The sequence below is a fragment of the Pan troglodytes genome, chromosome X, assembly GCF_028858775.2.
Source record: "Pan troglodytes isolate AG18354 chromosome X, NHGRI_mPanTro3-v2.0_pri, whole genome shotgun sequence".
Lineage (NCBI taxonomy): Eukaryota > Metazoa > Chordata > Mammalia > Primates > Hominidae > Pan > Pan troglodytes.
The window spans coordinates 93,799,389-93,822,916 of NC_072421.2; positions in this window are offsets into that span (position 1 = coordinate 93,799,389).

Sequence of the window (23,528 nt, forward strand, 5' to 3'; positions counted from 1 at the left end):
ATTGTATATCTAGAAAACCCCATTGTCTCAGCCCAAAATCTCCTTAAGCTGATAAGCAACTTCAGCAAAGTCTCAGGATACAAAATCAATGTACAAAAATTACAAGCATTCTTATACACCAACAACAGACAAACAGAGAGCCAAATCATGAGTGAACTCCCATTCACAATTGCTTCAAAGAGAATAAAATACCTAGGAATCCAACTTACAAGGGACGTGAAGGACCTCTTCAAGGAGAACTACAAACCACTGCTCAATGAAATAAAAGAGGATACAAACAAATGGAAGAACATTCCATGCTCATGGTTAGGAAGAATCAATATCGTGAAAATGGCCATACTGCCCAAGGTAATTTATAGATTCGATGCCATCCCCATCAAGCTACCAAGGACTTTCTTCACAGAATTGGAAAAAACTACTTTAAAGTTCATATGGAACCAAAAAAGAGCCTGCATCGCCAAGTCAATCCTAAGCCAAAAGAACAAAGCTGGAGGCATCACACTACCTGACTTCAAACTATACTACAAGGCTACAGTAACCAAAACAGCATGGTACTGGTACCAAAACAGAGATATAGATCAATGGAACAGAACAGAGCCCTCAGAAATAACGCCGCATGTCTACAACTATTGATCTTTGACAAACCTGACAAAAACAAGCAATGGGGAAAGGATTCCCTATTTAATAAATGGTGCTGGGAAAACTGGCTAGCCATATGTAGAAAGCTGAAACTGGATCCCTTCCTTACACCTTATACAAAAATTAATTCAAGATGTATTAAAGACTTAAACATTAGACCTAAAACCATAAAAACTCTAGAAGAAAACCTAGGCATTACCATTCAGGACATAGGCATGGGCAAGGACTTCATGTCTAAAACACCAAAAGCAATGGCAACAAAAGCCAAAATTGACAAATGGGATCTAATTAAACTAAAGAGCTTCTGCACAGCAGAAGAAACTACCATCAGAGTGAACAGGCAACCTACAAAATGGGAGAAAATTTTTGCAATCTACTCATCTGACAAAGGGCTAATATCCAGAATCTACAAAGAACTCAAGCAAATTTACAAGAAAAAAACAAGCTACCCCATCAAAAAGTGGGCAAAGGATATGAACAGACACTTCTCAAAAGAAGACATTTATGCAGCCAAAAGACACATGAAAAAATGCTCATCATCACTGGCCATCAGAGAAATGCAAATCAAAACCACAATGAGATACCATCTCACACCAGTTAGAATGGCAATCATTAAAAAGTCAGGAAACAACAGGTGCTGGAGAGGATGTGGAGAAATAGGAACACTTTTACACTGTTGGTGGGACTGTAAACTAGTTCAACCATTGTGGAAGTCAGTGTGGCAATTCCTCAGGGATCTAGAACTAGAAATACCATTTGACCCAGCCATCCCATTACTGGGTATATACCCAAAGGATTATAAATCATGCTGGTATGAAGACACATGCACACATATGTTTATTGCGGCACTTCCTCAGGGATCTAGAACTAGAAATACCATTTGACCCAGCCATCCCATTACTGGGTATATACCCAAAGGATTATAAATCATGCTGGTATGAAGACACATGCACACGTATGTTTATTGCGGCACTATTCACAATTGCAAAGACTTGGAACCAACTCAAATGTCCAAAAATGATAGACTGGATTAAGAAAATGTGGCACATATACACCATGGAATACTATGCAGCCATAAAACATGATGAGCTCATGTCCTTTGTAGGGACATGGATGAAACTGGAAATCATCATTCTCAGTAAACTATCGCAAGGACAAAAAACCAAACACCGCATGTTCTCACTCATAGATGGGAATTGAACAATGAGAACACATGGACACAGGAAGGGGAATATCACACTCTGGGGACTGTTGTGGGGTGGGGGGAGGGGGGAGGGATAGCACTAGGAGGTATACCTAATGCTAAATGACGAGTTAATGGGTGCAGCACACCAGCATGGCACATGTATACATATGTAACTAAACTGCACATTGTGCCCATGTACCCTAAAACTTAAAGTATAATAATAATTTTTAAAAAGTAAAACAAATAAATAAATAAATAAAGTTAAAAAATACTTAGCTTATTGTCATTTAAGCATTTGTCACTTAAACATTAAAGTTGGGATTAGGTAAAGATGAGCTAGGGCAGTGGTTCTCAAATTTGAGCACTTCTCATGAATAGTATTGACCATATAATTTGCGAGACCCAAGGCAAAATGAAAATGTAGGACCCCCTGTTAAAATATTATGTCAAAAATACTTATTAAAAATTATTATGAATTTCAAGAGAGCAGCAGCACAGCATTAAACCAAGCTCAGGGCCCTTCTGATTATGGGGCCTCATGTGACTGTATAGGTTGCAGGCCATGAAACTGGCTATGTATGTAAGACTAATCTAGTTAGCTTGTTTTCAACATGAATTATTCATAGCACCCCTTAGAGATTCAGATTCAGCAAGTCTGAGTAGGACCTGAGAATCTTCATTTTAACATGTACCCTAGGAGATTTGGAAGTTGTCATCAGCAGACTACACTTCAAGAAACACTAACCTAAGGAATTATCACATAGGACTAAAGTTACTCTGCAGAGAAGGGTCCACAGTTCAAGTTATAATGTCAAAAAGTATATGCCTAATTTTGCCTAATCTGGTGGAGGGAGCATAGTGATCTGGGATAATAATGTGACTCTAAAACAGGGCTGAATCAAGCAGAAGCCAAGTTAATCATCTAAAGGATTAAATCCCTCTCATAGTCTTAAGTCTCAAGGGCTGCCACTACCAGTGCTCCATTCTGATATTAATAACTTATGACCCATTACTTCCCAGCAAGAATCCTTTCCTCCATAGGTGGTTGAATATTCAGGTTTACTGTATGTCAGCAGTGCTTATGCTGCCTTGCCTTCCAAGTATCTACTCCTTTTGCTCTACTATTTAAGACCCAATTCAGACTTCACCTCATATACATAACTTTCCAAAGTTCATAGAACCTAGAATTAGAAGATTGCTTAGAAATCATATAGTACAATGCTTTTGTCTGTAGATGATGAAATCATGGACAAGAAATGTAATGATTTGTTTAAAATTACAGAGTTAGTGGGCAAAAAAGAACCAGAACTCTAAGCCTCCCCCTTGATTGGTAACTCCATGCTCTTGCCACTGCAGCACGCTATTCCCTTTGATATCTCTCTTCTCAAATCCTATATCATATACTCATTCATGTATGTACTTATTCATTCAACAAATATTTATTGGGGACGTACTCTTTTCCAGGTTAGGATCTGGGAAAATATGAAATTGGTGTGGTCCCTGCTATCATGTAGCTTATTTTAACTAATGCTATTATCTTTTCCATTTATATTACCTACTACTCAGTGTTTTGTACTGCTATGCAATCTTTAATATTTATGCCTTGTATACACAATTAAACTTTGTACTTTAAGACAATGATTTTGGTTTGTTTTTTCTCCTACATTGCCTAGAAAATGCTATTGCCAATTCTTCATTGTGTGGGGCTGTCCTATGACCTGAAGGGTACTTAATAGCTCTGGCCCCCACCTCCTAATTCCAATAGCATCTCAGTCATTGTGACCATTCAAACTGCCCCCACACATTTCTGCACTCTGATATGGGATGCAGATTCACTTCCCCAGCTGGGCAGAATCATCTCTGTATTAGTAAACTCTTCTCAGTTGATAAATATTGCCCTAGTACAATGTTTTGCATATACTATTCATAAAATATTTTCTTGTATCATACTGTTAGAGAAACTCCAGACAAATCTCATAGATGATATAAAAACTCACAGAATGAAGAGTGAACCAAATATTGAACCTCATGAGAAATAACAGAATATAAAACAATTTGCTTGCTATAGGCTATTGCTAGCAATGCAAGGTATAAGAGTAGTGGTATTCCCACATTTCTTCAGCCTCTTCAAAATAAATTATAATTTGAATCGGAGCAAATTAGAAGTAAAATAGCCTGCAATGTTCTGTAATTACACCCTCCAAGCTTCTCCTTTAAACTTTATCTTCTTCCTCCCTTCTGTTTTGGAGGAAGTCACATCTAAATCAATTTTCAAGGAGAAGCTACATCTGAACCCTCGACCCTATCCTCTAGAACTTTCTCAATAGAATCACTATACTCTTACTAATAATAACTCTATCTAATAAAAAAGAATCAACATTAATGATCACTTATCACAGTCCTGCACTCTGATGTAGGATGCAGATTAATTTCTAATTACACTTCCACAAATATTATTTGATTTGATTTTATACCACATTCTATAAGGAGGATATAGTAAACATGATCATTCTGATTTTACAGATGAGGAAAGTTTGGACCAAAACAATGGTAAATGATTTGTGTATAAACATGTATCTAGGAAATGGCAGAGACAGCATCTAAACACTACTCTCTTGGCTATAAATTCCACGATCTTTCCAACATATTTCCTAATGTATCCCCTTTTTCTTGAATTTCCAGTCAATTTTCCAGTCAAGAAATTTCTTTACTTTCTACAGCATTGGTAACATCCTCTCACCCCCCAAAATATGTTTAAATGTCACTATTTAAAAAACAAAACAAAAGAAACAAATAAACCTATACTCTTTCTGCCTTCTGCTTAAACAGTATCTCTTTACATTACCAAAAACTGAAATAGAAAAAATATTCTATTATTTTACACCACTCAGTCATTTCTAAATCTATTACAACCACCACTCAGTCCCCACAACTCTACTAAAGTTGCTTTCAATAAGGTTGCCAATAATTTTTTAATCATTGAATTTTGTGGACTTTGCGTAGTTCTGTTAATACTCAGTCTCTCTACAGCAGTTGACAGAAGTAACAACACCATCACCTTTATTGAAATGCTCTCCTCCCTTGGCTATCATGAAACTACACTCTCCTAGTTTTCCTCATACATGTTTTTCCATTAAACTTAGTTTCTTCAGTCCTATCCTCTTCCTCTGCCTAGCCTTCAAATATAAACAGAATGCAAAGCTCTACCTTTTTTTGTGGTCCACATTCCTTACCTTAGATACACTCATCCTTTCACATGGCTCCTATTATCACCTCTCCACAGATGAATATAGACACTTTGTTGCCTTTTACCTTCAAATATATGTTTCGTATTTCTCCATAAATGGTTAGAAATAAATAATTTTGCAGCTCTTCAAATTTACCTTTCTCTCATCTCATCTCCCACTCTTGTGATGCCTAACTTATTATTAATCTTATTTCAGATGGGTTTCAAAGTCCCACTGATACTATCCTTGCAATATCTTCATATTCATACACAAATCTACACTCCCACAGTCTTAGTCCAGGCCCTTAAAAACTTTGAACTGTGCTATCTATGACACAATCATACTGTTACTTATCTTGCATGACTACTTTTGGGTCAAACTAAGTGATATATGTGAAAGATCATTAAAATTTACAAAGTAAATGCCACTAAGATTCATAGATTTTTAATGTTCACTTTGATATTTCCCCTATTTTTAATAAAAATTATTTAATAAAAAGCATTATAATTTGTAATTTGGTTGAGGCATGAATTTAAAACAAGTATCCTTGAGAATGAACCCAATGGCCTGTCTGCCATCTGTTTCAAGGTGGTTTTCTTCCCCTTTTACATTATTAACTTTTACTAAATGATTGCAAACTTCATTATGTTCTGGGGTAAAAAAAATCGAAAAGATAGCCAATCACTGTGGTTGTTGGCAAAAAAATTAGGAGATCTAAGAAGTTATTTGATGTCCTATTGTATTAGTCAGGGATCCCTAGAGGGACAGAACCAATAGGAGATAGATGGTAGATAGATAGATAGATAGATAGATAGATAGATAGATAGATAGATTAATAGATAGATAAAAGAGGGTTTATTAAGTACCAACTTACATGATCACCAGGTCCCACAATAGGCTGTCTGCAAGCTTGAGGAGCAAGGAGAACCAGTCTGAGTCTCAAAACTGAAGAACTTGGAGTCCGATGTTTGAGGGCAGGAAGCATCCAGCACGGGAGATAGATATAGGCTGGGAGGCTAGGCCAGTCTCACCTTTTCACATTTTTCTGCCTGCTTTGTATTCCATCTGTGCTGGCAGCTGATTAGATTGTACCCACCAGATTAAGGGTGGGTCTTTCTTCTCCAGCCCACTGACTCAAATGTTAATCTCCTTTGGCAACACTGTTACAGACACACCCAGGATCAATACTTTGCATCCTTCAATCCAATCAAGTTGACACTCAGTATTAATCATCATACCTGTGCATGGAAATTTAACAATCACTTAAATGTAATTATTAGGTGAAAGAAATCATAAGGGAGATTAGAATATGTTTATAACTAAATAATAAAGAAACTTCCTTATATTAAAATATGTGGAATGTAAATAAAGTAACACTTAGAATAAATTTATAGCTTTAAATGGTCACATCAGGAAAGAAAAAATACAAAAAGAAGCCCAATCTTAGTAGCAATTATGGAATGCTTATAATAAAACAAAATTACATACATCTTATACTTACCAGATTGGGGAATTTAAGAGTTAGAAAGGACCAAGTATGAAGTTATAAGAACTCTCATATACTGCTGATGGGAATGCAAATCTGTACCCACTGAGAGTGTAGATTGGTACAAACACTTAAAACAGTTTACCATATTCTATTGAAGGTTACCTGGCACAAACTTAGTGGATAAACATTTCTGCACCTACTATATAGAGATACTCTTACACATGTACTACCAGAGAAATATGAGAATGTTCAGTCTTTTGCTTTATTGCACTCTGAAAAGCAAGATGAGTCACCAGAAGTTTACCCACAATAATTCAGTCAGGGTTCTCACTCTTGTCAAGTTTACTCAAACTGGCATGGTCTAATCCAGAAATATGGCCTCAATGTGTGCCACCAGTGTTTCCATCAGTATTTGAAGGATGTAGGTTTCATTAAGTTGGACTATTCAAGGAAGATCATTAAGTGATCTTCTATGAATGAATTATCCAAGGTATATACCCAATGAAAGAAATCATGTTACCTATTTTTGTACATAAAATAAAATATTTTTAAACCCTTCAAAAAATAGACTGCTCAAAGCAGGATTATTTGTGATAGCAAAAAAAAGGAAATATGCCAAATTTTTAGTAACAGCACATTAAACACAAACTTTGTGTATCCAAAGTATGATTTGTTGTATGTTTCCAAAGTGAAATACTCTAAAGCATTAAAAGAATGAATCTAATAGGCATAATAGTAGGTGGAAAAATGTCTGAAAAGAATACATTGGATCTCCAATATAGCCAATTAGAATCAGCTGCAGTCCATGGCACTCACAGAGAGGAATGAAAAGGGGCAAATGAATTCAACACCTTCAACTGAGATATCCAGGTTCTCGCATTGGGACTGACTAGGCAAACAACTCAACCCACAAAAAAATGAAAAAACACAGGGGGTGGGGGGTGGGGCAACCAAAGAAATCCCCAACCCCAGCCAAAGGAAGCAATGAGTGATGGTGCGACCCCACCTGGGAAACCACACTTTGCCCAGGAATCTTTGCAACCCACAGATCAGGAGATCCCCTCATGAACCCATGCCACAAAGGCCTTCTGATACACAGAGCTGTGTGGAGTTTAGGCAGAGCAGCAGCTCAGGCACACACAGAAACCCAGGAATTTTACATATTCCATTCCCAGGATCCCCAGTAAGACAGGAAATCTGTCCATACATATCCCTAGAAAGGGGGCTGAATCCAGAGAGCCAAGAAGCGTCATTCTGTGAGCCCTACTTTCATGTCAGCTCACAAGTTAAGACCCACTGGCTTGGAATTCCAGCCAGTCAACAGCAACAGGCTGGAATCTTCCTGAAACGGGTCTGAGTTCCTGGGGAAAGTTATAGCTGCCATCTCCTCAGTTTGCTAGACTCAGCCATTCCAGCTTGCCTGCTTTGGGAATACAAACGGTTCAGACAAAAAAGGGTCCCCCACAATGCAGCACAGCTGCCTTGCCAGATCATGGACAGACTGCTCCTTTAAGCGGTACCCTGATCCATTCCTCCTCACTGGGTGGGACCTCGCTGTGGGGCTTCAGCCATTCCAGCCAGGCTTCTAAAAATAGACCTCTGATCTTTCCCTGGGAAAGAACTCGGGGGGAAGGGAGGCTGCCATCTCTGTGGGTCAGTCGATTCAACCATTCCAGCCTGCTGGCTTTGGAGAGTACAAACAATCTGGACAAGGAAGGGCCCCTCACAACGCAGCACACCGGCTATACCAAAGGGAAGTCTGACTGCTGCTTTAAGTGAGTCCTTATCCTGTTCCTCCTGACTGAGTGAGCCTCCAAACAAGGGTCTCCAGCCACTTCCTACAGGTTTGTTCAGGACAGCAACAGGTCAGTACCCTCCTGGGACACAGCTTCCAGAGGAAGGAGCAGGCTGCATTTTTGCTGTTCCACAGTCTTCACTGGTGATACCCCTAGGTATGGGAAAAACCAAGACAACTAGTGTTTGGAGCAGACCCCCAGCAAACTACAGCAGTCCTACAATAGAGTGACCTGTTAAAAATAGGACAAACAGGAAAAAGCAACAACAACATCAACAGAAAAGACCCCACAAAATCCCCATTCAAAGGTCAGCAACCTCAAAGATTGAAGGTAGATAAGTCCACAAAGATGAGAAAGAATTGACGCATAAATGCTGAAAATTCAAAAGGCCAGACTGCTTCTTCTCCTGCAAATGACTGCAACGCATCTCCAGCAAGGGCATAGAACTGGACAACTCACAGTTCTTTGACTGTCTCACAAAGTCTGTAGTGGCAATCCACCTACTTCAAAAGGCGGGCAGATCACCAGAGGTCAGGAGGGCAAGACCAGCCTGACCAATATGGAGAAACCCCGTCTCTACTAAAAATACACAATTAGGTGGGTGTGGTGGTGCATGCTTGTAATCCCAGTTACTCGGGAGGCTGAGGCAGGAAAATCATTTGCACCCGGGAGGCGGAGGTTGTGGTGAGCCGAGATCACGCCACTGCACTCCAGCCTGGGCAACAAGAGTGAAACTCCATCTCAAAAAAAAAAAAAAAGAAAGAAAAAGAAAAGAGACAATAAAGTTTGCCACATCCACTGACTCCTCTCTTCACAAAAGATTTCTCTGTGATATGCAATTCTGTCTGATAAAATTTTGTTCACAGTAGACCTTCTTTCAAAATTGGTGTCAATCCTCTCAAAGCCTGCTGCTGCTTTATCAACTAATTTTACATAATATTCTAAATCTGTTTTGTCATTTCAATAATATTCACAGCATCTTCACCAAAAACAGACTCCATCTCAATAAACTACTTGCTGCATGCAGGGTTGCTACAAAATTTCACTTTTATTTTTTAAAAAAGCAGTATCTGTGAAGTGCAAAAAAATGAAGTGCAATAACACAAGATATGGCTGTATACCCAGCGAAACTTTTCTTCAGAAATAAAGAAGAGATAAAGACATTCCCAGGCAAACTAAAGCTGAAGGATTTTATCACCACTAGACCTGCCTTACAAGAAATGAACAAGAGAGTTCTTCCAGTTGAAATGAAAAGACCCTAAACAGCAACATAATACCATAAGAAAGCAAAACACTTGCTGGTATGTTCTCATTCATAAGTGGGAGTTGAACAATGAGAACATATAGACACAGGGAGGGGAACATCACACACCGGGGCCCGTTAGGGGGTGGGGGACAAAGGGAGGGAGAGCATTAAGACAAATACCTAACGCATATGGGGCTTAAAACCTAGATGATGGGTTGATAGATGCAGCAAATCACCATGGCACATGCATACCTATGTAACAAACCTGAAAATTCTGCACATTTATCCCAGAACTTAAACTAAAATAAATAAATAAATAAAAACATTTGCTGGTAAAGGTAACTATAGACAGTATGTCTGGAACATGTCTGGGTGACTGCATCCCTGCAAAAGGAGCACCCTCCAGGTTCAGGCTTGCACAAGAGACACACTCACAATTCCTCTCTACTTGGAGCATCAATATTCCTACAGATGAAAAGAGGAGTCTGTCTGATCCGAATAGCTGGAGAAATGGGACGAGTGTGTCTACGAGGTGGATGACTTTCCTGATGACCTGGCAGGAGAGTTGAGGTGGCTCCAACTCTTCCCCTTGATAAAACCTCAATATAATAAATGTTATATAGGACAAGCCAACAGTTAACATCATATTCAACAATAAAAAACTGATAACTTTTCCTCTAAAACCAGAGACAAGACAATGGTGTCCACTTTCACCACTTCTATTCAACATACTTACTACTGGATACCCTAGCTGGAGCAATTAGGCAAGAATAAGAAATCAAAGACATCCAAAACAGAAATGAAAAAATTAAAATTGTCTGTGTTGGCAGATGAAAAAATTAAAATTGTCTATGTTGGCAGATGACATAATCTTATATATAGAAAATCCTAAAGATTGCCAAAACATACAATAACTAAAAAATGAATTCACTAAAGTTGAAGGATACAAAGGCAACATACAAAAATTAGTAGTTTTTCTACACACTAACAATGAATTATCCAAAAAAGAATTCAAAAATCAATTCCATTTACAACAGCATCAAAAAGAATAAAATACTTAGGAATAGGTTTACCCAAGCTGATAAAAAATCTGTACACTGAAAAGGATATGCCATTGATGAAAGAAATTGAAGAAGACACAAATAAGTGGAAAGATATCTCATGTTTATGGATTAGAAAAAGTGATATTGTTAAATTGTTCATACTACCCAAAGTGATATACAGATTTAATGCAATCTCTAACAAAATTCTAATGGCATTTTTCACAGAAATAAAAAAATCAATCCTAAAATTCACCTGGAAACACAAGGATCAAGAATAGCCATAGTAATCTTGGGAAAGAAGAACAAAGCTGGAGGCATCACATTTCCTGATTTCAAACTATCCTATAAATCTACTATAGTAATGAAAACAGTATGGCACCAGCATAAAAACAGACACATAGATAAAAGGAATACAATACAGTCCCAAAATAAATCCATGAATATGATCAACTAATCTTTGACAAGGGCACCAAGAATATCCAATGGGGAAAAGGTAGTTATTTCAATAAATGGTATTGGAAAAACTGGATATCCACATGCAAAAGGATGGAACTGGACCCTTTTTAACACTATACAAAAAAATCAACTCAAAATGGATTAGACAGATTTAAATTATGAAACTCCTAGAAAAAAAACATAGAAGAAAATTCCTTGATGTTGGTTTTGGCAGTGATTTTTTGGATATGACCTTAAATGCACAAGTAACAAAAGCAAAAATAAACACGTGGGACTACATTAAACTGAAAAGCTTCTGCACAGAAAACAATCAAGGATATTAAAATGGAACCTACAGAATAAAAGAACATATTTTCAAACTATATATCTGATAAAGTGTTAACACCCAAAATGTATAAAGAACTCACACAACCCAAAATAGGAAAACAAAACAAAATGAAAACCTGGTTATAAAAAATGGGCAAAGGACCTGAACAAGCATTTTTCCAAAGAAACCACACAAATGGTCAGCACCTGCTGAAATGTGAAAAGATGCTCAATATCATTAGTCATCAAGGAAATATAAATTAAACCCACAATGAGATATCACCTCACACCTGTTGGGATGTTTGTTTTCAAAAAGACAAGGCATGACAAGTGGCAATGAGTTGGGAGAAAAGGAAACTCACACACTGTTGGCAGAAACGTAAATGTAAATTGGCAGAACCATAATGGAAACAGTATGAAGGTTCCTCAAAAAATTAAAAATAGAACTCTGATAGGATCCAGCAATCCCAATTCTGAGTATATTCCAAAGGAAATGAAATCAGTATCTCAAAGATATATCTGTCCCCCATGTTCATTGCCCCACTAATCACACCAGTAGCCAAAATATGGAAACAACCTAAGTGTCTATCAACACATGAATGGATAAAGAAAATATTGTATGCACACACACCCAATGGAATATTATTCACCCATTAAAAGGAAATCCTGTCACTTTGACAACATGGATGAACCTGGAAATCATCATGCTAAGTGAAATAAGGCAGACATAAACATGAGGTGAAGGTTGCAGTGAGCAGAGATCACACCACTGCACTCCACCCTGGGCCACAGAGTGAGATTCCATCTCAAAAAAAAAAAAATCATGTTTTGGAGAGGTTGTAAAGCACAGTAACTCTCATATACTGCTAGTGAAAGTGTACACAGTTTGGGAAACACTTTGGCATTGCTTAGTAAATCTGAGAATACACAGCTACAATTCAGCAATTCTACTCTTAGGTATATATTCTGAGGACACACTGCACATGTGCACACACACAAACACACAAAGTTTTAAAATGCTCATTGCACTTGTCTTAGGCCAGATCCCTTGGAAAATAGAAACTGAGACAAAAGTTTTTGTGCTCAGGCTTTGCTGGGAGATGCAATCACAGGGAAGCAGAAGTGATAAAAAAAAAAAGTGAAGTGAATTATCTAAAACATACCATATAAAGTGGTCTTCAAAAGTGATGAGACGACGGCAGAACAAGATAGTAGAATAGAAAGCTCCACAGATCATGCCCCACTCAACAAGGACACCAATTTGACAACTATCTACACAGAATAAAATACCTTCATGAGAACCAAAAATCAGGGTAGCTCTCATAGTACTTAGTTTTAACTTCATATCACTGGAAGAGACACTGAGGAGATAGAAAAAGACAGTTCTGAATTGCTGATACCTGCAATGCCTCCCCCAACCCCTGGCAGCAGCGATGTGATGCAGAAAGCATCTCTGGGTGCTAAAGGAGGGAGAACGTGGCAATTGTGAGGCATTGAACTCAGTGCTGTCCTGTTAAAGCAGAAAGGAAAACCTGACCAAACTCAGCTGACACCCGCCCAGGGAAAGAGAATCAAGCCTAAGCCAAAGGTGAATCGCCAATCCCAGCTGTCTGAACTTGAGTCCCTGCAAACCTCACTGCCATGTGCAATAGCACTCTCTGTCTCCAAGTAAACTTAAAGGTAGTTTAGGCCGTAAGTACTGAAACTCTTAGGCAAGTCCTAGTGCTGAACTAGGCCCAGGAGACCATGCCCTGGGGTGTGGGGGCAGAGGGGGAACGCAACATTCTGAGACACAAGGTGGGGCAGCCAGCCAAGGGAGTGCTGACATCACTCCTTGCTTAACCCCAGGATGCAAAACTTGCAGCTCCAAAAGAGAACCCTTTCTTCTGCTTGAGGAAAGGACTGGGAAGAGTGGGGAGGACTATGCCTTTCATCTAGGATACCAGCTCAGCCACAGCATGATAGGGCCACAGCATGATAGTCAGAGTCATGAGGCCCCCATTCAAGGCCCTCACTCCCAGAAGACATTTCTAGACACACCGTGAGTGAGAAAAATACCGGCTGCCTGGAAGGAAGGGACCCAGTCCTGGAAGCATTCATCATCTGCTAACTGAAGAGTTCTTGGGCCATGAATAACCACCAGCAATACCCAAGTGCTACATCAAGGGCCTTGGATGAGCCTCTGAGATTTGCTTGCTTCAGGTGAGACTCAACACATTACCAGCTGTGGTGAATATGGGGCAAATCTCCTTCTTCTTGAGAAAAGCAGAGGGAAAAGTAAAGGAGACTTTGCATCACACCTTAAGGACCAGCACAACTACAGGAAGGTAGGGCAACAAGTGGGCTCCTGAGGTCCCCAGTTCAATGACTTTACTCTTGGACAGCATTTCTAGGCCTGCTCTGGGCCAGAGGGGAGCCCACTGCCCTGAAGGGTGAGTCCCAGTCCAGGAACACATACCACAAGCTGACTTAAGAGACCTTGGGCCCTAAGGGTATATCATTGGTGGTTTGTGAGTATGCCTAATGGCCCGGGGTGGCAGAGAGTACAAGGTGAGGCTCTTCTGCCTTTGGAAAGGGGAGGGAAGAGTGGGAAGGTCTCCATCTTGTGGTTTGAGTGGAGCTCAGCTGCAATACAATACCAGGTAGACTTCTAAAGGTTTTGACTAGTTCCTGACTCCCAGATGGGACTTCTGGACCCACCCAGAACCTGGTGGACCTTGTTGCCCTTAAGGGAAGAATACAGGGCTGGCTAGCTTGGCCACCAACCAATTGTAGATCCCCAGGGCATTCAGCAAACATAGGTAGTAACGAGGGAGTGATTACAGCAGGCCTTCAGTGAGACTCAATGCTGTGCTGGCTTCAGATATGACCTAGCAGAGTCACACTCATGTTAGCCACAGGGGTGCTCATGCACTCCACTCCAAGCTTTAGGTGTCTCAGAACAAAAGAGAGACTGTATGTTTGGGAGAAAGTAAGGGAAAAGAACAAGAGTCTCTTCCTGGTAATCCAGAGAATTAATTATCCCCCATCTTGTCCAAGACCATCAAGTCAGTACCTCTATGACTTTGCAAGAACCACACCATTACTGGGCTTGGGGTGCTCCCTAAAACAGATACAGCTTAGATCACAATACCCAAGTCCTTGGACATATGTGGAAAGCCTTTCCAAAAAGGTAGGTACAAACAAGCCCAGACAGTGAAGAGTAAAATAAATACCTAAATTTATAATGTCTAGAAACTGAAGAACAACTACAAGCATTAATACCACCCAGAAAAACATAACCTCACCAAATGAAATAAATAAGTCACCAGGGACCAATCCTGGAGAAACAGAGATATGTGACCTTTTAGACATAAAATTCAAAATAGATGTGTTGAGGAAACTCAATGAAATTCAAGATCACACAAAGAAGGAATTAAGAATTATATCAGAGAAATATAACAAAGAAATTGAAATAATTTAAAAAATCAAGCAGAAATTCTGGAGCTGAGAAATGCAATTGGCATACTGAAGAATGCGTCAGAGTTCTTTAATAGCAGAATTAATCAAGCATAAGAAAGAATTAGTGAGCTTGAAGACAGACTATTTGAAAACACAGTCAAAGGAGACAAAAGAAAAAAGAATAAACAACAATGAAGCATGCCTACAGGATCTAGAAAATAACCTCAGAAGGCCAAATCTAAGAGTTATTGACCTTAAAGAAGAGGAAGACATAGGGTAACAATAGAGAACTACCCAAACCTGGAGAAGGATATGATTATCCAAATACAAGGTAATAAAACACTAAGCAGATTTAACCCCAAAAATGTATACCACAAGGCATTTAATAATCAAACTCCCAAAGGTCAATGATAAAGAAAATATCCTAAATGCAGCAAGAGAAAAGAAACAAATAACATACAGTGGAGCTCCTATATGTCTTGCAGCAGACTTCTCAATGGAAATATTACATGCCAGGAGAGAATGACATGATATATTTAAACTGCTGGAGGGGAAAAAAAACTTTTACTCTAGAATAGTGTATCTGGCAAAACATCCTTCAAACCTGAAGGAGAAATAAAGACCTTCCCAGACAAACAAAAACTGAAAGATTGCATCAATACCATACGGATCCCACAAAAAATGCTACAGAGAGTATGTTAACCAGAAAGAATAAAAACATTAATGAGCAATAAATAATTACCGGCAGTTACAAGTTTCAATGGTAATACTAAGTATACAGAAAAACAGAATATTATAACACTTTAACTGTGGTGTGTAAACTATGCTTATCCTAAGTAGAAAGACTAAATGATAAACAATTCAAAAATAATAACTACAACAAATTTTCAAGACATAGTACAATAAGATATAAACAAAAACAACACAAAGTTTAAAAGCAGGGGAGAACAAAGTTAAAACCTAGATGTTTATTTGTGGTCTTTTTGGTGGTTATTTGCTTGTTTATGCAAACAGTATTAAGTTGCTATCAGCTTAAAATAATGGGTTATTAGATAGTATTTGTAAGCCTCATGGTAACCTCAAACCAAAACACTTACAATGGTTACACAAAAAATAAAAAGCAAGAAACTAAATCATATCACCCAAGAAAATTACTGTCACTAGAGGAAGACAGGAAGGACAGAAAGAAGAAAGAGAAGACCAGAAAACAAATAAGCAAGTGGTGTAAATGAACTAAACTCTCCAATCAAAAGACACACAGTGGCTAAATGGTTAAAAAAACAAGATCCCATGATTTGATACCTACAAGAAACACACTGACTATAAAGACACACATTGACTGAAAATAAAGGAATGGAAAAAGATACGGCATGCCAATTGAAACCATAAAAAAGAAGGAGTCACTATATTTATATCAGATAAAGTCGATTTCAGGACAAAAACTATAAGAGTAGACAAAGAAGTTCACTATATAATGATAAAGGGGTCATTTCAGCAAGAAGATATAACAATTTTAAATATATATGCACCCAACACTAGAACACCCAGTTATATACAGCAAGTATTATTAGAGCTAAAGAGAGAGATAGGCTCCAATACAATAAGAGCTGGAGAATGCCACACCCCCCTTTCACCATTGGCAGATCTTCCAGAGAGAAAAATCAACAAAGAAAGATCAAAGTCTGCACTACAGACCACATGGATCTAGTAGATATTTACAGAACATTTTATCCAATGGCTGCAGAATACACATTCTTTTCCTTGGCACATGGATCATTTTCAAAGATAGACCATAGGTTAAGTCATAAACAAGTCTTAAATCATTCCAAAAAATTGCAATAATATCAAGCATCATCTCTGACCACAATAGACTAAAACTAGAAATTAATAACAAGAGGAATTTTGTAAACTATACAAATACATGGAAATTAAACAATATGCTCCTGAATGACAAGTAGGTCAATGAAGAAATTAAGAGGAAAACTGAGAAAAAAAATTGAAAAAAATGATAATGGAAACAAAACATACCAAAGCCTATGGGATATAGCAAAAGCAGGACTAAGAGGCAAGTTTATAGCTATAAGGGCCTACATCAAAAAAGACAAAAACCTTGAACAACGTAATAATGCATCTTAAAGAACTAGAAAATCAAACACAAACCAAACCCAAAATTAGCAGAAGAAAAAATAATAAAGATCAGAGAAGTAAATGAAATTGAAATGAGAAAAACGATACTAAAGATCAATTAAACAAAAAGTTGTTTTGTTGAAAAGACAAACAAAACTGACAAACCTTTAGCCAGACTAACCAAGATAAACAGAGAGATGATTCAAACAAATAAAATCAGAAATGAAAAAGGAGACATTACAATGGATAGTGCAGAAATTCAAAGGATCATTTGTGGCTACTATAAGTGACTGTATGCCAATAAATTGGAAAATCTAGAAGAAATGGACAAATTCCTGGACACATACAACCTACCAAGGTTGAACCAGGAAGAAATCCAAAACCTCAACAGGCAAATAACAACTAATGAGATTGAAGTCATAATAAAAACTCTCCCAGTAAAGAAAAGCCTGGGACCTGATGGCTTCACTACCAAATTCTACAAACATTTAAAGAATAACTAATACCAATCCTACTCAAACGATTCCAAAAAATAGAGAAGAGAATACTTCGAAACTCATTCTACAAGGCCATATTACCCTGATACCAAAACCAAACAAAGATACATTTTAAAAAACTATAGGTCAAGGTACCTGATGAATATTGACACAAAAATTTTCAACAAAATACTAGCAAACTGAATTCAACAATGCATTAGAAAGATCATGCATCATGACCAAGTGTGATTTATCCCTGGGATGAAAAAATGGTTCAACATATGCAAGTCAATCAATGTGATACATCATATCAACAGAAATGAAGCATAAACACCATATGATCATTTCAGTTGACGCTGAAAAAACATTTGATAAGTCAACATCCTTTCACAATAAAAGCCCTCGAAAAACTGGGGATAGAAGGAACATGCCTCAACATAATTAAAGCCATATATGACAGAACGATACTAAATGGGGAAAACCGAAAGCCTTTTCTCTAAGATCTGAAACACAACCAGAATGCTCACTGTCATCGCTGTTATTCAGCATAGTACTGGAAGTCCTAGCTAGAGCAATCAAACAAGAGAAAGATATAAAGGGCATCCAAATTGGAAATGAAGAAGTCAATTATCCTTGTTTGCAGATAATATGATGTTATGTTTGGAAAAACCTACAGACTCCACAAGAAAACTGTTAGAACTAATAAATTCAGTAAAGTTGCAGGATACAAAATCAACATATAAAATTTAGTAACATTTCTATATGCCAACAGTGAACAACATGAAAAAGAAATAAAAGGCTGGACATGGTGGCTCATGCCTGTAATCCCAGCACTTTGGGAAGCCGAGACAGGCACATCACTTGAGGTCAGGAGTTTGAGACCAGCCTGGCCAACATGGTGAAATCCCATCTCTACTAAAAGTACGAAAAATTGGCCAGGTGTGGTGGTGCACACTGTAATCCCAGCTACTTGGAAGGCTGAGGCAGGATAATCTCTTGAACCAGTGGGGTGGAGGTTGCAGTGAGCCGAGATCGCACCACTGCACTCCAGCCTTGGTGACAGAAGGAGACTCCATCTCAAAAATAAAATAAAAATAAATAAATAAATAAAAAGTAATACTATTAAATACCTAGGAATTAGCTTAACCAAAGAAGTAAAAGATCTCTATAATGAAAACTACAAAACACTGATGAAAGAAATTGAAGAGGACACCAAAACAATGGAAAAAATTTCATGTTCATGGATTGGAAGACTCAATATTGTTAAAATGTTCATACTCAAAACAACATACAGATTCAATGCAAGCTCTATCAAAATACAAATGACAGTCTTCACAGAAACAAAAAAAAATTATAAAATGTATATGAAACCACAGAAGACCCATAATAGCCAACACTATCCTAAGTAAAAAAAACAAAACTGGAGAAATCAGATTACTTGACTTCAAATTATACTACAGAGCTATAGCAACCAAAATAGCATGGTACTGGCATAAAAACAGACACATACAATAATGGGACAGAACAGAGAACCTAGAAACAAATCCACATACTTACAGTGAACTTGTTTTCAACAAAGGGGCCAAGAATATACACTGGAGAAAGACAGTCTCTTCAATAAATTTTGCTGTCAAAACTGGATATCCATATGCAGAAGAAAAAAACTAGACCATTATCTCTTGCCATATACAAAAATCAAATTAAAATGAATTAAAGACTTAAATGTAAGACCTCAAACTATGAAACTGCTACAAGAAAACATTGGGGAAAATCTTGAGGACATTGGTCTAGGCAAAGATTTATTGAGCCATACTGCACAAGCCAGGCAACCAAAGCAAAAATGCACAAATGAGATCACATCAGGTGAAAAAGCTTCTGCACAGCAAAGGAAACAATCAACAAAGTGAAGAGACAACCCACAGAATGGGAGGAAATATTTGCAAACTACCCATCTGATGAGGGATTAATAACTAGAATATATAAGGAGTTCAGACAACTTTATGGGAAAAAAATCTAATAATTCAATCAATAAATGAACAAAATTTCTGAATAGACGTTTTTCCAGAGAAGACATACAAATGGCAAACAGGCATATGAAAAGGTGCTCAACATCATTAATCATCAGATAAATGCAAATCAAAACTACAATGAGATATCATCTCACCCCAGTTAAAATGGCTTATATCCAAATGACAGGCAATAACAAATGCTAGCAAGGATGTGGAGAAAGTGGAATGCTTGTACTCTGCTTGTGGGAAATTAACTTAGTACAACCCCTATGGAGAACAGTTTGGAGGTTCCTCTAAAAACTAAAAATTGAGCTACCATACTATCCAGCAATCCCACTGCTGGGTACATACCCAAAAAAAAAAGAAAATTATTATATCAAAGAAATATCTCAACTCTCTCCACTCCCATATTTGTTACAGCACTTTTTTACAATAGCTAAGATTTGGGAGCAACCTAAGCATCCCTCAATAGATAAATGGATAAAGAAAATGTAGTACATATACACAACAGAGTGCTATTCAGCCATAAGAAAGATTGAGATCCAGTCATTTGCAAGAACATGGATAGAACTGAAAATCATTATGTGAGGTGAAACAAGCCAGACACAGAAAGACAAACATCACATGTTCTCACTTATTTGTGGGATCTAAAAATTAAAACAATTGAATTAATGGACATAGAGAGTAGAAGGATTGTTACCAGAGGCTGGGAAGGGTAGTGGAGGCCTGGGTGGGGGAAAGTTTGGGATGGTTAATAGATACAAAAAATAGAATGAATAAGACCTTCTATTTGATAGTTACAATAGGATGACTATAGTCAATAATAACTTAATTGGACATTTTACAGTACTTAAAGAGTGTGATTGGATTGTTTGTAACTCAAAGGAAAAATGCTTGAGGGGATGGACACCCCATTTTCCATGATGTTATTATTTCACATTGCATGCCTGTATCAAAATATCTCATATACCCCTTAAATATATACACCTACTGTGTACCCACAAAAATGTTTTAAAATAATAAATAATAAAATATAATAAAATAGGGGTAATAGCAACAATTTAAAAAAATTACAGTGAGGTAAGAAAGATAGGAGTGCAAATACATTCATGAGCTGGCCATAGCTTTTCAACAAACATTAATACATTGTTCAGTCTCATGTAGTGTCTTCAAAGAGGCTATATGAAACTACCTCATCTTAAAAATTGTCTGTTGGAAGAGAGAGAGAGACAAAGAGAGATCAACGTATCTGTTGTCTCCTTCCTCTCTCTCATCTCATCTTGGTGTAAGACTGCACTGCAGGTAATTGGCTGCAGCCTTCTCCATGTTGTGTTACCTGATTCTTTCAAGTAATCAACATGGAAGCCAGAGCTCTCATGATGTAATCCAGTTGGTGCACAGCATGATAGCCTCTTCTTGCCAGTTAGTGCCACACATGTGTGCTGCTTAGTCTGTGGTATATAAAAACAGCTCCTAGGCTTTATGATCACAAAAACAGTGTGAGCTGTCCCTAGGGAAGCACAGAAGTCGGGAAGGGTTGGGAAAGAGGAACTAACAGATCTGAAGTATGACATACAAACTGAGGCTGGTACAGACTTATTGTCATCATAGGAAAAAAAAATACTTGAAACGACCAAATGTCTAAGCATAGTAGACCGGCTAACGAAGTTAGGTATAGTCACATAATAGAATAGTACACAGCTGTAAAAATAAATGAACTACAGCTGTGCATATTAACATTGATGAATTTACAAATTATAAAGTTGAGAAAACAAAGCAAATCACAGAAGAGTATGATTATATTTCTATAAAGTACTGAAATAAGAAAAGTAACATGTCTTTGCAAATACATAGGTAATAAACAATAATTATAATCAAGAGAACTTTTATTAATCAGGGTAGTGGCTACCTCCAGGAGAGGGTCACAATTGGCACAGGGATGTACAGGGGTTTCTAAGGTTCTGGTAACAATCTATGTCTTAAACTTAATAGTGGGTACATGGGTAATGGTTTTAATATTTTTCAACTGAAGATACACATTTATTTCACAAAAAAAGTAATCAGAAATAAGTTGGTGGCCCTCAGCCAGAAAAAATGAAGCTTCACAAATGACTTAGGCCTATATTTATAGAAGAATTAAGATTCTAAATTGGTCATTAAATTGTTAAGTTATATTTTACGGTATTTTTCAGAACAAATGATGTCAAAGTGTATTTGCGAATTGGGCTAACACAAATGTTAAGAATTATTGCCCTCTAATTTCTCTCCCTGACTCCAATGTTTTGCTCGTCCAGCTCATTCTTCCCACTACTCCTGGCTAAGCTATCAAAACAATTATTTATGTTATTCATCCATTCTCAAACTTTCCATGACTTCTCATTATTCTTCTAGCATTCTGGGGGACCCCATACAAATCTCGGCACTTCTGTCCTTTCATTGAGAAAATTATTTCTTTAATTAGGGTGTAGTTTTCTTTAGTTACAAATTCAATCTACAGATATACCCTGACCACCTTGATTAGTCTGAGAGAAACTGGGGAGCTCTTGATTAGACTAATGTGTTTTCTAAAACTCTTCCATAACAAATGGTATCTGTACATCACGTCTATAAATAATCCTATCACTAGGTGCTGAACTGAATTAGTCTGATGCTCAAATGGTAAGCTTTTTCTGACTTTTTACCCTAACATCTCAAGGAAACTTACTATGGCTCCTTACTGTGATTACTACCATTCCAATGTATATTTAAAATCTAATTCTCCTGAGAGAATGTTCTAGTTCTACCAGTATCCATGTAATTGCCCCCTAAATAAGCCATCCCTGGGCTGGGCACAGTGGCTCACACCTCTAATTCTAGCACTTCTGTCCTTTCATTGAGATGACAACATTACTGCTGGAGCCCAGGAGTTCAAGACCACTCTGGGCATCTTAGTGATGCCTCAATCTCTTCAAAAAATTAGAAACTTAGCCAGGCATGGTGGCTTGTGCCTGTAGTCCCAGCTACTTGGGAGGCTAAGGTGGGAGGATCACCTGAGCCAAGGAGGTCCAGGCTGCAGTGAGCCAATATCACACCACTGCACTCCAGCCTGGGCAACAGAGAAAGACTCTATCTCAAAAAATAATAATAAGCCATTCCTACTTCTGTGACAGAGCTCATCTTTTACCTTGATATGAGATGCCTTCTTCCATTCTTTTTACCTATCAAACTCTTCCAAAAACTTTCTCATGTCCTACCCCCTCAACCTCTATATTTAAAGAAGCTTTACTACGTAACAACCATTGTGCTTGCTGTTTAACATGCATTATTTTATAAAATCCTCACAACAACCCAATGAAGTAGGCACTAGTATCATCCCTGCTTTACAAATGATAAGGATGAGGCTCAGTGGGGTTATTTAAGATGCCTAAGATTACACAAATAGTAAGTATAGAGCCAAGAATAAATAAGATGTATTTGATTCCAAAGACTATGCACTGTGAAGCAATTTTTAATCTTCCTTAACAACAGTGATCTTTTCCCAATTTGGCCTCCTAGAGAATTTAGAGCATTGTTGGATTGATGATGCCACTGTAACATTTACAGTCACATAGAATTTATTAATGTTATATATATTAATCCTCTATCTTATATCCTAAAAATATTATAAGTTCCATTACGATGGACTTTCTATAGCATACCTTTTCTCTGCCATAGAACCTAATTTACATTGTAAATACAAAAAAAACCCTACTATTATTAATTTAGTCACATTGTGACTCTATATTCTATCTTGTTCATTTCTTCTTATATCTGGCAACTTTTGTGTGAAATTGCTCCCTCATTTTTATGCTGTGTTAAGAGTTAATAAATATCAGGAAGTTGAAGATTCTTGGAAAATAGGTTTCAATTTGAATCAATAATTCCACATGCAATGCTAAATATTGGGACCTTCATGAAGTAGATGCACCTCTACATCTATATAAATATGTAGAGGATCTAACCCTCCATCCACAAACTATCTTTGCTTTCCCCTCCAGCTTTTCCTTCCATGTCAGTGAAATCTTACCTACTTTCACAAGCAGGAAGTCTTGCTCTGACCTCTAGTGTT